The 16334-nt window shown below is 44.6% G+C and overlaps 1 long non-coding RNA gene across 2 annotated transcripts in view; it reads right to left on the bottom strand.

Annotated features, from left to right (window-relative positions):
• Positions 1-11175: 11175 nt before the first annotated feature.
• The window catches only part of LOC105726799 (uncharacterized), a 34484-nt gene continuing 29325 nt past the window's right edge, over positions 11176-16334 (bottom strand). For both annotated transcript variants that reach the window (XR_001109638.2, XR_001109637.2), the window contains exons 3-4: positions 14034-14192; positions 11176-12669 (exon numbers count right to left, since the gene is read on the bottom strand). This is a non-coding gene — a long non-coding RNA (uncharacterized LOC105726799). The remainder of the gene's footprint in view (positions 12670-14033; positions 14193-16334) is intronic.

Raw genomic sequence — 16334 nt, 5'->3', positions numbered from 1 at the left:
AAACTTTCTAGCAGGTGCTGATGCCTGTTGGTGACAAGTCTCCCTGCTTGTATCTGTTGCTTTTTCCCACGTCTCTCCATCTATCCTTTAGCTGTCCTCTTCAACCACAACACTCATTCCTTCTTGTTTCTGTGGTGTTGCCAACTGCAGGGAAGCATACCACCCAGATCAGCCAAGGTCCCCTGTTTGAACTCTCTGGGAATAAGACTGCAGCTCATGCCTCTGTTCTTACAGACACAGAGTGCTGCCTGCCATGGGAGCCCACAGGCAACTGGGCTGTCCCCATAAGTCACCCCACTACCACTGGGCTGACATACAACTACCAAAACCAGCACATTAACAGTGTCCAACAAAACCTCTCTGTGGGTCTGAATCAATCTAATGCTCACAAGAGGCAAAGTTTTGTAGGAATATTTATAAAGATAAAAAGACCCAACGGCCTGGCTTTTAATTCTTTCTTCCCCTAAAAGTTTTCAGAACATAAAATAAAAATTCTTGTTAGAAATTAAATTCTCATGTGTCCCTCCCATTTCTCTTTTCTTCTCCACTGCTTCAAAGGGTTTCCGGCTTCCTTTGTGAGGTGCCCTATCACGCACATCATGGGCAGAAGGTGCAGTGTTCAAGGGAAAAGCAAGATACAGACCCACACCACACCCCCTGAAATTTGCTTTAATCTCTGCTCTGGCCACCACTCTCAGTATTAACAAGATGTTTTCAACCCTTGATCCCCAATTAATTGTTGGCTTCCAGGCCCTTCTTCCTTGCTCCAAATCTAAACAGTCAATCAGCTAACTGCTGTTTTCTTTGAAGTTCTCCATACACTAGCTGTCCAGTTCTGCCCTATTTAGAAAACTTCAGGGTCTCCCCTTTGCCTTCAGATGAAAGTACGAACCTCCAGTAAGGCATTCAATGTCCTTCAGGGTCTTTTACCAATTTTCTTCTGCCCCTCTGATCACTACCTGTCATGTACACTACACTATGGATATTTTTCCATCTTTATAGTGTTTCTTGGCCTCACAGGGGTCCCTGAGCCCCCAGAGATATCTGGGATCATGACTGATGCATTTGCTTGTGTTCTTGTATGGCTGGTACAGGTCATGACCTGAAGGAGAGCAGCTTAACGGAGGGGCCTGAACACAGGCTTTGGGGTCAGGCTGCTTGAGGTTCAAGGCCTGCCTCTGCTTCCCATTACATATATAACCTGGGACAATGATTTAAAGTTTTTCATGTGCAAAATCTCAGTCTGATGCAGATCCAGCCTTTCTCTTCCATGTGGTGACACAGGACCCCAGGCTGCATCTATCCCATGTCTCCTGCCATCTTGTGGCTTCAAGACCTCCCTGATCTCACCCAGCAGATGGGGTCTGGAAGATGGAGTTAAGGAACAAAAAAATGTATACATGAGGGACCCACAAAAGAGCAATGTGGGGCCTGATTGCCCTGTACTTACTTTGTGTGGCACAAGACAATCGGTTGGTTACAGTCCTCGTTCCATGTACTAGGCGGGGGAGCATATGTAAACTTCAAGTAAAGCAACTTATTAAAACCTAAAGAATCACTGAACTTGGTTTAAAACCAAAATTTTGCAAGGCTGCCTTTTTGTCACCCTCAGAGATGAATCTGCTGCTTACCACTTTGCCGTGTATTAGTTGTGTGCCTTTGAGAAGGTCCGACGGCCTCTCTGAGCTTCTGTTACCTCATTTGTAATATGAGGACAACAGCCCCTGCTAACGGGATTTTTGTGAGGCTTATAAAAGATAACAAATGTGGAGGTACTCAGGAGGCTACAAAGTAGGTCATATATACATGTAGAATTTATCCCCCCACTTCAGCATGGCCTCAATTTCCATTATCTTAGCAGCAAGCCTTTGCCAGCCAAATAGTCTGTGTGACTTCCCTTCTCTTATTTCAACCAATTTTCTTCAAAAATCTGTCTTTCCTTTTCAGGAGATAGAGGCAGGTGGCACGCTGTGTAAACCGTGAAAGAGATTATGAAAATATCTGCAAATTTGTGCAGCCTCCAAATATTCCACCATAAATATTTTCTGGAGGCTAGTCCAATTTCCTGGTCCAAGGTGAGCTTCAAACTATGTGGGAGCAAATCTCCCAGAAATCTGTCCCTTTGTGAGGGACTCAGTGAGTGCGATTCAGCCAGAAAGGGTTCAATTTAATGTTCAATCCTCCCTTTGTGCAGTAAAAGTAAGCCATGGTTGAGTTAGCTGTTTTCTCCAGACAGTCATTACAGCCATGTCATATTTCCACACCTTTGCACATGCTGTTCTCTGCTGGTACTGCCCTTTCTCACCCTATCTAGTTGGTGATTCTTTATTCATCCTCTATGAAGGAAGAGACTAAAAGTCTTCTCTAGAATGCCTTCCCTAACAGCTTCATCCTGAAAATTTTCTACTTTGTCTTCCTTTGTCTTCCTTTGTCCATCATCATCACCATCACAACCATCATCATCATCACCACAACCATCATTATCATCACCACCATCATTATCACCACCATTTTCACCACCACTATCATTATCACCACCATCTTTATCATCACCACTATCATTATCATCACCATCATTATCATCACCACCAGCATTATCACCACCACTATCATTATCACCACCATCATTATCACCACCATCATTTTCACCACCACCATTATCATCACCACCATCATTATCACCACCACTATCATTATCACCACCGGAGTTATCATCACCACCATCATTATCACCACCACCACCATCATTATCACCACCATCATTTTCACCACCACCATTATCATCATCACCATCATTATCACCACCACCATCATCACCATCACCATCATTATACTCATCACCACCATCATCATTACAATCATCATCACCACCATTATTATACTCATCACTACCATCATTATCATCACCACCATCATTATACTCACCACCACCATCATCATTACAATCACCATCATCACCACCACCATCATTATCATCACCACCATCATTATACTCACCACCACCATCATCATCATCACCAACACCACACTATCATCACCATCATCATCACCATTTCTTACATTTACTGAGACCTTAATATTGCTTAGGCATTGTTTAAACACATTGTGCTCAATTCTTACACCAACCCCATGAGGAAACTGGGGGTAGTGAGATGAGGTGACAGCCCAGGTCACAAGACATATGACTACATGTGGCAGAAGTGGGTAGCCAAGCCCAGGACAGTGTCTCTGAAGAGTGTGCTCTTGGCCATCACCCTATAGATTCCCTCCCACACCCATCTGCTCCCCTACCAGACCATGAGCTCCCCAAAAGCTGAGGTTGTGCCTTATTTGCCCTGTATTTCCAGCCTCCTCTATGGGCCCATTAAAGAGTAGACATATAGAAAATTTCTCTAGATAAACACACAAATGAAAGGATAAATGAGAGTAAGCTCCTCTAAAGCAGCTCTGAATAAAGAACTCAGCATACAGAAGTGGCTTCTTGAAAAATTATTGAAAGAATAAACAATATAAAGATAAATAGAACCCTCTAAGTATGAGGCCCCTATCACTCTTCACAGTTCATCCTGGCCCCTACTTCAGACCCAGGCCCATGTCAGCATCTTTCTTGGCCATCCTCCCCCAAATACCATCTGGTATAATCCAAAGAGAGCAGTCCAGGGACTTAACTGCATACCAAGGGCATCCAAGGTGCCCTCCCTCCTTCCCAGCCAAGGTGCTACCGATAAGTCTGGGACCTGGTGCATTCAAGGTGAACCCAGGATAACGCATCACCCCTGCTATTTCTAGAGTACTTGCTGTGATGACCATCACCAGTTTTTCTTGAGTTCCAGTCCACAACCCTGCTACCTAAGTAGCTGCCAATGACCGAGAGCCTCCTAACTGCCAGATTCTGCTCTGGGGTTTGCTTTTCATACATAGTCTCCAATCTTTATTATACCCTCTGTAGTCAGGCACGTATCCCATTTCATAGCTGAGAAAACCAAGGTTCAGAGAGATGGCATGGCTTGTTTCAGCTCATGCATCTGGTAAAGGGAGGAATCAAGAATCTGACCTGGGTCTTTCTGATTCCAAAACTCAAGGTCTTTCTGATATCTCAGAGTCTCTTCTTCCCCTTCCTAGACTGTCGTCTGGGACTGTGGTACCAGTTTAACGCTCACCAGTCTCCCGGGGTTGCTCAGTGCTCCAGGACCACCAGTTATGTATGGCCACATCTCCAGGCAGTGGACATCCCATCTGGCCAACACTGGCAACAACTCACAGTCAGCCGCCCTGCTGGGTCTCTACTGCTGGGCCATAAGCTGCATGGATGCTGGGTCTGCATTCAGACTCTGTGTGCTGTGCCCTGGAGCCCAGGCTCTTTTCTGCCCATGCATTCTTGCAATCCCCAGAGCCAGGCCTGGCAGCTGCCCCAGCTCCCTTATTCTGCCATCCCCAGCCAGACAGAGCAATGCCAAACTGTGCAGCCAAAGCGACCCCTTTGGAGCTCACCCTCCGCCTCCTGCAGGGGCAGCCAGAGGAATCCCTGGCCTGGAACATGCCCTTCCCCAGCAGTTTGCAAGAAGGCCTTTTGCAATGTATATCTTCAGTGCCTCTGAAGCAAATGGGAATGGATGGGCTCACTGAGCAGAAAATGCCAGAAGGCATTCCAGATCTCAGAACCCCAAACACAGGCCTTCTGTGAGGGGACTGAACAGACAGGCAATGCTGGGGGGAATCTCTAGCCCCGTGGCAAGCTACATAGCTCAAGAGCTATTTATAAATGCTCAGTGTTTCTTTCCAAGGCAGCTACCCAGTGTGAATCAGAATAGGGCAATGGTTCAAGAAGTCATGCAGACACATCCTAATCATCCTCATCTCGCTTAACCGGCTGGCTCCGTGGCCTTCATTCAACATTTAGTAACTGCTGTTGAGCACCTACTATGTGCTGGGCACAACACGAAGCATCAGGGATGCAATAATGAATGGCACTGAAAAAAGCAAACCCAGTTCTCATGGGGCTTATGGTCTGGCAGCAGGAGAGGCTGCTAATAACTAAGTTGGCAAAGAAACAAATGTACAATTATGAGTTAGAAAGATGTAATGGTGCTGGTGCAGAAAAGAATGAGAGTATAAGGTAAGTTAACAGGAAGGGATTTTCCTTGGGGAGGGTGGCAAAGAAATCTCTCTTGGAAGAGGTTTGAAGGAAGACCTGAAAGATGTGGCGCCTGCTACCGGGAGTGGGCAGGGCACAGGCCTAGAGGCAGGAACAACTTGGCATGGCCAAGAAATGAAAACAGGTGCCTGGAGGAGAGTGCCAGGGAGGGGGATAGTCTGCTGGCACTAGATGAAGGTGGCAAGGCCAGTAGGACAATGCAGGGCAGGGGCTGGGAGGGCCGTGCAAGGACTTTGGACTTTTGTCTTGACATTGAATTAGAGGGTTTTTTTAGGCAGAGGAATGACATGATCCATTTTACTTTATTTTCTTGAAGATCTCTCTGGATGCTGGTGGATTGGAGAGAAACAAGAGTGAAATCTGGGAGGCCACTCAGGAGGCTCCTGTGGTCCCCCAGGAGAGAGGAATGGCAGTTTAGATGAAGTAGGGGCGGCAGTAAAGATGGAGAGATGTGAGTGTATTCTAGAGAGTTTTAGGAGGCAGAAGAGATGGGTGTCAGTGATGGATGAGTTCTGGGGGCTAAAAAGAGGAAGATACCTCAAATGACACAGCCTGGTGAATTTAATGCTATTTCCCATGAGGGAGAAGGCTAGAGGGAAAAACAGGTTGGAAAGAAAGGAGCCTGGGAAGGGGTCTGGAGCTTCATTTGGGACATCTATGTGGGAGGCGTCCTGGTAGACACAGTGAGTGAGCAGTCAGAAATGGCCCATAGATAGCTCAGGGGAGAGGTTCAGACTGAAGATCCAACTTAGGGAATTACCAGCTTAACATGCTATTTTAAGCCTTGGAACTGAGTGAAATCTTCTAGTGCAATTACGTAGCACGTTCAAAGAGCTCAGGACCGAGCCCCAAGAAAGTCCAACATTTACAAGCGAGGCAGGTTGCTTTGCCCCTTTGGAGCTCATAGTTCCCACCTGTGAAATGGACTGATAATCATGCATGCTTTGCAGAAGGATCACAAGTAGTAAAGCACCCAGCAATGCTGGAGGCACCTCCGACCCCAGGCCTTCCTCTAGTTGGGCACATTGGTTTAAGGACTTGGGTTTGAGGTTTTGGCCTAGTCTCTCACTTTTGTGAGATTTGAAGCTGTAATATCTGTGTGTTATCATGCACTTTTCCAGCTGTTTTCTGTTTCCCACTCCCTAACACTCCAGGAGCACACTTATCATGAACTCTTTCTTCTCCTGCTATCCTCCTACCTCCTTCTCAGTCTCTTTGCTGGCTACTTCTCCCCTTCCAGTCCCTCAAAGATTATGTGGAGTGCCTCGGGGATCTCTGTGGGACCCGACCACTAAGGACGTGCTGTTTCTAGTTATTTCATTCATCTCCATACTAAATACTATCTGGTACCAAGGACTCAGAGATCTCTACTTCCAGTTCTGGCCTCTCCACAGAGCTCCAGCCCACCTGCGGGTCATCACCATAATAATGTCCAGTGGAAAACTAAAATTTAACACAGTCTCAAACTGCCTTTCCCCCAGCCTTCCACCATCTACCTTTTAGATCTTAACATATACCTAACTGCTCATGTCAAAAATCAAAGTGTTAATTGGATAAAGCAATGTTGCATTGTGTATGTCTTTACACATGGAATAGTTTTCAGCCATAAAAAGAAGGGAATCCTGTCATTTGCAGCAATCCAGATGAGCCTGGAGGACGTTTGTTAAGTAAAATAAGCCAGGCACAGAAAGACAAATATTGCATGTTCTCATTCATATTTGGAAGCTTAAAAAGTTAATCTCATAGAGCTAGATAATGGAGTAGTGGTTACAGGAAACTGAGAAGGGCAGGGTGGGGGTGATGAAGAGAGGTTTGTTTATGGGTGCAGAAAGACAGGAGGAATAAGTTCCGGTGTTCTATTGCACAGTGTGGTGACCAATAATTTATTGTATATTTCAAAATAGCAAGAAGAGAAGATTTCAAATGTTCTCAACACAAAGAAAAAATAAAATTTTGAGGCGATGGATATTTTAATTTGATCATTACATACTGTATGCATGTATCAAAATATCACAGGTATCCCATAAACATGTGCAATTATGTATCAATTAAAAAACGTGTTCTCTCCAAAAAACAATCAAGGTGTTAACTTTTATTCCACTTTCTTCACTCTCCGTATTTAATCCATCAGCATGCCCATCAATCCTGTCTGTAAAACATACCCCTAAAGTATCCAGTTCCCTCCATGTTTACTGCCACCCTGCTAGTCTGAGCTTCATCTCCAGAGTCCTTATTCTATGTCCAGCCCTATGTCACCTGGCCTCTACCTGTCTCTTCCTCCAACCATGACTGAGACCAGCTCCCCAGGGTTACATGCTGGCCACCCTGCCCTCCCTTTTGCTCCTCACACACCCTTGCATTGCTCCTGCTGCATGATCTCTGCCCGGCTGGACTTTCTGCCTGGTACAGCCTTGCTCCTGGTCTTTGCAGGGCTGGGTAGTTAATTTTTAAAAGGGTTACTTGGATTATGATTCTGATGCCTGGATAGTTGAAGATTGTGCATCTGCTTCTGGTGAAAGCCTCGGGCTGCTTCGACTCATAGTGGAAGGTGAAGGAGAGCTGGAGTATGCAGAAATCACATGGCAAGAGCCAATGCCACAGAGAAGGGGGAAGTGCAAGGCTCTTTTAACAACCAGCTCTCATGGGAACTAATAGAGTGAGAACTCACTCATCCTGAGGGAGAGTAATAATCCATTCATGAGGGATCCACCCCTACTACCAAAACACTTTTCATCAGGCCCCACCTCCAACATTGGACATCACATTTCAATATGGGGTTTGAAGGGGAGGAACATCTAAACCACAGCAAGTGCTTACCATGCGCTCGGCATTTTACATGCATCATAGCATTCAATCCTTACAATAATTCTAACATTATCTCCAGTTGACAGATGAGGAAACTGAGGCACAAAGAGGTTAAATCTGAAGTCAGAGATCTAAGTGAGTGGTGGACATGGAGTTCAAACCTAGGTTTTTCAGAGTCCAGAATCCATGTTTCTACTTTTTCAGATCTTCCAACTGAGCAGAACGGAGGTCATCCCTGAATTCAGTAGGCAGGATGGTAGTAATCTCTTCTTATCTCCTCCCCTTCTTTCTTTCTTCTCTTCCTTTCTCCCATTTTCCTCTTGCTATCATTAATAATAAACTCTTCAGCTTGTCAAGGGAGAAACCAGACTGGAACAAAAAGAAATAGTAAAGCAGTCCAGGCACAGTGGCTCACACCTGTAATCCCAGCACTTTGAGAGGCCAGGGCGAGAGGATCACTTGAAGTCAGGAGTTCGAGACCAGCCTGGCCAACATGGTGAAACCCTGTCTCTATCAAAAGTATAAAAAATTAGCCGGTGTTGTGACACGTGCCTGTAATCCCAGCTACTAAGGAAGCTGAGGCAGAAGAATCACTTGAACTAGGAAGTCAGAGGTTGAAGTGAGCTGAGGTCACACCACTGCACTCCAGCCTGGTTGACAGAATGAGACTGTCTCAAAAAACAAAAATAAAATAAAAATAAAGGATAAAAGCAAATGGCTTCAAAAGAACAATTCTCACGAAATTGATGAGCTGTCATTTGATCTCATCATGGCTTATTTTCTTCATCTTCCGATGGGGAGATGTGTGAGCCCTAACTCACAGATCATTCATGTAAAAGTTCTTTGTGAAATGTGAAGTGCTGGGCAAAGATGACCAATCTCCTATTGATTGAACTAAAGCTTATTTATGGTTGTGCAAAAGTACATTCTAATATGCTGCTTTTCCTGAGCCTTGCAGTGAACTCACAATATGAAGCTTGTCTCATAAACAATATTTTGGAGGCAACATTGAAAGTGTATTTACAAAATCCAGAGGTATGGTGTGAGAATATTTCAAAATATGACGTGGAAATCCTCTTCTCCTAGGCAATAAGCCACTGGACCCCATCCTCCCATCTTCCTACACATCTTGCTTATATCACTTTCTCCTCTATATACCCACTGTCCCTTCCTTGATCTGACCTTCCCACTTTCCCCAAGGCTGTCACATGAGTCTATCCACTGTTCTTCCTGCCCACATCCCAGAGGGCCCTGTGTAAAACACAAGCATGTACATATAACTGTTTGCTTAAAACCTGCTAATTGTTCCCCTGGCATCTGAAGCACTGCCTCATATATCCTTTCAGTTTTATCTCCACCCCTTCTTCCTGACCACACATAGAAATACACATGAGCAGGTTGTCACTCTGTATAATGGTGAGATTAGATATGGTTTCCTCCATGCCTAAGCTGAGGAATCCTGGAGAGCAAGGGCTTTGCTGGTTTCATTTTTCAGGCCCTCCACAGTGCTTAACACAGGGGAATACAAAGGAAATGTGGGTAATAAGTTTTTGCAGGTATAACTTTTTTTTTTTTTTTGAGACAGAGTCTCGCCCTCTTGCCTGGGCTGCAGTGCAAAGGCATGATCTCGGCTCACTACAACCTCCACCTCCTGGGTTCAAGCGATTCTCCTGCCTCAGCCTCCCAAGTAACTGGGATTATAGGTGCACACCACCACACTCAGTTAATCTTTTGTATCTTTAGTAGAGAAGGGATTTCACCATGTTGGCCAGGATGGTCTTGAACTCCTGACCTCGTGATCCACCTGCCTCAGCCTCCCAAAGTGCTGGGATTACAGGCGTGAGCCACCATGCCCAACCCGGTATGACTTTTAATTTACAGATTTAGATGTACGGTGAAATCAATTTATTTTTAACTGAAGTTTGATTTGTGCATTTATTCTACCCAAAAGTAGAAACTAAAACTTAGTTAGTCAGATCAGTAAGGTCCACATGCCCATCCCTGGAGTTACATCTGTCCTGGGGCAGGGGATGCTGCTTCACAGTGCAAGGCAGTGTTGGAAGGAAAGTCCGGTCCTTGACACCTCCCTCTCCTCAAGTGTGTATCCACTGAGATGGTCACATTCCCAGCTGGTTTGAGCACCAGGAACCATCAATGCTTTCCTCATCCTGACCATGAACCTCCCCAGGCCTCTGGCCAACTCATATCTTATGCCATTCTAGGGCTACAGGAATCTTGGTGAATGTGTCCAGTGAATACCCTATCTCCATGCTACCGTAAGCCACAAGGAGAATCATTCAACTGCTCCCCACACCACACCGGGGCAAGTGGGAGCTGTCTCTGAGTCAGACCAATTTCCCTAGATGCATTCCAAAGTCATTTCTAATATACAGTTCCTAGCCCCATGTGATGTTGACCAATTGAGAACTCCGTGGGGCATGCAGTGTCCAGGCTTCACCCAAGAAATGAGACTCAATTTCCCTCTGCCGTTGACTCTCTCACACTTTTAGTCTGTCGCCCCCATTCCTCCCATGGGCCACACGTGGGTTGTGAAGTGGAGACAGCGGAGCCCCTTCTCAGGAACATACTGATGTCGAGGTTTTCTTGTTTTGCCTCTGACCCTTCCTCCTTGAGTGGGATAATCCTTCAGGTCTGGTCAGGCACATAATTTTTCAAAACTATTGTCTATGACAGAAGTCAGCAAACTTTTTCCTAAAGGGCCAGGTGGTGAATGTCTTCAGTTCTATGGGCCATCTGGTCTCTATTGTGGCTACTCAACTCTGCCAACATGGCATGAAAGAGTAGCCATAGAATACACATGAATAATGAGTGTGGCTATGTGTTAATAAAACAGGTTGTGGGCCAGATTTGGCCTGTGGATTTGGGTTCCTTTGGCTGACCCTGGTCTATATAAAAATGTAATTCCAGTTACTGAGTGTTTGGACTTTGAAAGTTTAAAAGACAGGTTCTTGCAACCCAACATATCAAATAAAGGACCATTTTATTCTCCCACATTAAGCTGCAATGGTCCTTACCTTAGGCAGGTAGCACAAGAGGCCCTAGTTTAGACACGCTCAGTTGCCTCAAGTGGCGTTTGGACATGGAGTAGGAGGAGACATTGGGGTTGTCACAATGACAGGATAGTGTATTGCTAGCGTATTAGTCTGCTTTCACCCAGCTGATAAAGACATACCTGAGACTAGGCAATTTACAAAAGAAAAAGGTTTAATTGGACTTACAGTTTCATGTGGCTGGGGAAGCCTCACAATCATGGTGGAAGGCAAGGAGGAGCAACTCACATCTTACAGGGATGGTAGCAGGCAAAGAGAGAGAGAGCTTGTGCAGGGGAACTCCTCTTTATAAAACCATCAGATCTCGTGAGACTTATTCACTATCACAAGAACAGCACGGGAAAGACCTGCCCCCATGATTCAATTACCTCCCACTGGGTCCCTCCCACAACATGTGGGAATTCAAGATGAAATTTGGGTGGGGACATAGCCAGACCATTTTAGTTAGCTTTTAGTGACCAGAGGCCAGGGTGTTTAACATCTTGCTGTGTAGGACTGTCCCTCATACCAAAAACTTGTCATTCCCCAAAGGCCAATAAGGCCCCAGTGGGGAGCCCCACCCTAACACTGTCCAGAAAAGGAAGGGAAGGAAGATAACAGGCAACCAGAGTTGGGGCATGGGGGGCACATTGGTAATACAGTAAAGTACAAGCCCACAGTGGAATCAACCCCCGGCAGCTCTCCAGTGGTCTGCTGGTCTTCTCTTCTTGCCCTGGGTCACCAGTAAGCGTGTTTGGAGTCCCCAGGGCTTCCGAAGCATTTTCTCAGGATGATGGAGGGTATCCGCTCCAACTCACCCTCTGTCAAGTACGACCCCTGGCTGTCCTTTGTCCTGTGCATCCACTTCTACCTCTCAGCTAGGGGCGTTTTTCCCCGTGGTCGTACAGCAAGCTTAAGTCAAAATCCATTAGCTGTGTATGGCAGTGAGGAAATAAATCTTGTCTTCGTTCCAACCCATGTTTTACTGGTGACTCATTCAGACTATAACACAATTTATTAGTAAAATTCTCTTGTGCCCTGGTCCAAGTGAAGCTTTCCAATGTCTCTTGGGAGCAGGGAAAGGAAGAAACCCAGAGAGTTCACCAGCCCCAGCCCCCTGCATCTGGGCAGAGTGTCCACCTGCTAAAGCAATGCCTCCACCCCATCTACAACAAAGATGTCAACCTGGTCCAAGGCTTTCTTGCATGTGATTGTTCCACAGGTAGGTCCATGTCCCAGGCCTTTCCTCAGACTCTCTCTGGGCCAGGGTCTTTGCTGAGCCCAAGTACACACAGGCAATTACATCAGCACCCCCAACCTGAAAAGCTTGTTGGCTAAGAAAGGCCAACAGATAAACAGTTACTCACAGTGTAACCAATACAGTAAAAGAGAAAAAAAGAAAATTCTATGGGAGAGTCAGAGGAGAGTTTGTCCAGCTTGGGATGTCCAAAGCCTGTAAAGAAAAGCAACTTTTCTGCTCCTGTGTTAGTTTGCTGAGGATAATGACTTTCAGCTTCATCCATGCCCCTGAAAAGGATATGATCTTGTTCTTTTCATGGCTGCATAGTATTCCATGGTGTATATATATACCATATTTTCTTTATCCAGTCTATCATTGATAGACCTATGTCCTGTACATTCTGCACGTGTACCCTGGAACTTAAAAAAAAAAAAAGGAAAAGTGACTTTTGATTGTTATTATGCAAACCAAAAAAGTACTTGCTCATTGTTAGAATAATGCAAAAGGGTTTATAATTTTAAAAAAATCAAAAGAAGTTATTCTTTTGTTGAATTTTGAGTATTAAGCAGAAGTTAGCTGGGAAAAGATAGTGGAAAGAAGACTGCATTCCAGGAAGAAGGTACAGAGTGAGTAAAGGCATGCAGCAAGAAAGAGGATGTGTAGAGAAGGAGCAATTGGCCATGGATTGTCCTTGTTGCACTATATGATGTCAAGGGGGAGGTGGTGTGTGTGAGGCGAGGGAGACTGGAAGGGGTGAGGCAGACTGCACAGGCCTTCTAAGCCATGCTAAGGATCATAGACTGCATCCTGTGGACAATGGAGGACCGTGGAAACGTTTAAGGCAGTGGTTCTCAACCGGGGACAATTCCCCTCCACCCCTGGGACATTTGGTAGTGTCTGGAGACAAATTTCATTCTCACAAATAGGGTTGGGGTTTTATTGGTATCTATTAATAGTAGGTAGAGGCCAGGCATGTTGCAAAACTTCCTACAATGCAAAGGACACCCTCCCTGTAGCAAATAAGTTTCCAATTCAAAATGTCGATAGTGCTGAGTTTGAGAAACCTGGTTAGGGTAAGGGGTCACTTGATGTTGGTGGTAGAACTTCCTAATTCAATCCAAAGCCCCTTGACTCCTGCAGAGGGCAGCAGTATTACAAAACCTGTTTGTTAGAACTGGAGCTTTCGGTCACCTCTCACTGCCCAGCCCTTGGAACAGTGTAAAGAGGGGATGAACTGGGGTACCTCACAGACTGGGCTTAAGGTTTACCTCTACTGCGTCACAATGATCACCTTGAACAGGATGTTTACCACCTCCCTAAAGCACGGCATCCCATGTTTAAGAGAGGGCAAGAACATGCCTTCCACTGAGGACTCCTGGACAATGTTATTTTGAAGATAGAAACACAAGGCCACATTTATTTCCCTTTTTGCTTTAGAAACCAAGAGGCTCAAAGTTCCGTTGGAATTTAATAATTGAAAGGCCCTGTGACTTGAATATCTGTGCGTCCATTTTCTCCTTAACCTTGAAACTCTTGCTGTGGTTCAGAATATAATGAATGTAATTTACATTTATTTGCTAGAGATTTTAAAAAATTAGCTTTACTAAGGTAGATTTGCACGAAATAAAATGCATGTCCTTAAAGTGTACAAATTGACAGATACATAGGCCCCCTGTGTTCATTCCCATCCCCTCAGAAAGTTCCCCACGCCCCTTGCAGTTCAGCCCCACTCCCGCTGCAGCCCCAGGCAACCACTGATCTGCTCCATGTCAGCATGGATTACCTTGCACCGGAGACAAGCAGCATGTGCTCCTTTGTGCTTGACTTCCTTCGCTCAGCACAGTGTTTCTGAGATTCAGCCATGTGGCTGTGTCTATCAATAGTTCATTGCTTTCCAATGCTGAGTGGTATTCATTCTACTGCAGTTTGTTTATCTGATCACCTGTTGATGGACATTTGGCTTGTTTGCTTTTTTGTTTTTTGTTATCCTAAATTAAACTGCTACAAGCATTCATCAGTTGCTTAAAAGATTTCAATAGTTTCCCGTTATACTTGGAATCAAATTTAAGTTCCCATCTGTGTCCTCTCAAGTCCCCTTTTTGATATAGATTCTGCCTCCCTGTCGGCCTCCTCTCCTCCGCATTCCTCTTTGCTCACTGCTCTCCATCCATCCCAGCTTCTTTCTTTTTCTCAAATAAACCATAATTGTGGAAAAGATACCATCACCCCTCACCGTAATCCTGCTGGCTCCAAACCAGCTGAGGGCAACTGGCTGCCTGCCTGGGATGTGCATTAACCTTCTGGAATCATTAAATCAAACTGATACTTGAATCCTAATCTCTAGTGAAGCATTTTATTTATTTTAATCCCCTAAGCACTTCAGCTTGACTTTTCCTCTGGGCCTGCCATTCTGGGAGAGCTCAGAATGCCCACCCTGATCCCTTCTGATTGAAATCCCCCAAAGGCCAAGGGGTTGGGGTGTTTCTAATGATTCGCTCAACCATGTGGCAAGTCATCTTTAAACCCCATAGTGATTGCCTCCAGCATTAACACTAGAAAAAAAGAGTTCTCAGTCTTAGATTTCAGACTTAAACTTTTCGTGAGCAACGTCACTTCTCTTAGCAATTTCACCTGTTATCTAATTTAATCCTCAACATAGTCCTGTAAGATAAGAGGGAGGGGAGGGGGAATATCTGCACTACGTGGTGTGCTGGGCCAGAAATTTCCATATGACAATCTGCTCTTGTTTTTCATTTTGAAATGTTTATCTTAGAAATCCCAAATGTGCCTTCTGGTTTCCAGTAATGTCAAGCTAGATTATTTGAATCTATCCTCCCACTGAAAACCATGAAAAACATTGCATAATGTCTAAAAAAAATACTTCCCTTAAAGTATTGATGAGGTAAAGAGGCAATGAGATTGTCTTTTCTTGCAGGCTAAGTGTAACAAGACAAGTAGGGGAATTTAAAAGCACCCAATTCATGTGTCTTTTCCACACACTTAAAATCCTATAAAGTGACTGTGAAGGGCAAGGATCAGAAACCAAGAACAAAAGTGAGAATGCTTAGAGGACACCCACATTGAAATACATCCCCAAAAGACTATCCTCAGATAAGGAAAACCAGATCTAAACTCACAGTTCTTCACAGAGGTAGAACTCAGAGAAAACCACTTCAACACTGAACAAAGCAGGAGGAAAGGAAATAAAAGGGGAGAAATCCTGAGAGACTGTGATTATCAACCACTCTCTAATGGATTTGTATCCCAGTAAGGCATAACCGGGGCGGGCCCAGGAATCGTAAAGCTGTGAACTTAGCATGAGATAGCCCTTTCTGGTAGTGCCTCAAGGACCTAGAAGAAGCAGCAAAGGCCAAAGACCTCTGGAGAGGGGTAAGTCCCTCCTACGTCATGGGAACTCCCTATAATTCATTGTTCAAGGGCAAAAACAACAAGCCATGAAAGATAAGACACAAAATCAAAGACACAAAATCTATGATTGAGAACTAAGAGACAGTGGAAACAAACCTGCACAGACTTCATATATATATATATATGTAATATATTTTACATATATATATATGTAATATATTTTACATATATACATACATATTTTATATGTATATGTGTAAAATATATATTATATATACATATATATACAAATGTATTTTTTATGTGCATATATATATATATGTATTTTAAGACAGAGTCTTGCTCTGTCGCCCAGGCTAGAGTGCAGTGGTGTGATCTTGGCTCACTGCAACCTCAGTTTCTGAGGTTCAAGTGATTCTGCTGCCTCAGCCTCCTGAGTAGCTGGGACTACAGGTACGCACCACCATGCCCAGCTAATTTTTGTATTTTTAGTAGAGAAGGGGTTTCACCATATTGGTCAGGCTGGTCTTGAACTCCCTACCTTGTGATCCACCCACCTCAGCCTTCCAAAGTGCACATGCCTGCCTGGAATGTGCATTAACCTTCCCAAAGTTCTGGGATTACAGGAGTGAGCCACTGCACCCAGTTACAGACTTTATATTTTAAAGCAACTATGCTTACAAACTTTAATGAAATAAATGACAAACTTGGATAT

The sequence above is a fragment of the Aotus nancymaae genome, unplaced genomic scaffold, assembly GCF_030222135.1.
Source record: "Aotus nancymaae isolate 86718 unplaced genomic scaffold, 86718_ANA_hifiasm-v0.15.2.pri h1tg000015l_1, whole genome shotgun sequence".
Taxonomy (NCBI): Eukaryota; Metazoa; Chordata; class Mammalia; order Primates; family Aotidae; genus Aotus; species Aotus nancymaae.
The sequence above is the reverse complement of the archived record's forward strand: the minus strand, read 5'-3'. Positions and strand labels throughout refer to the sequence as shown.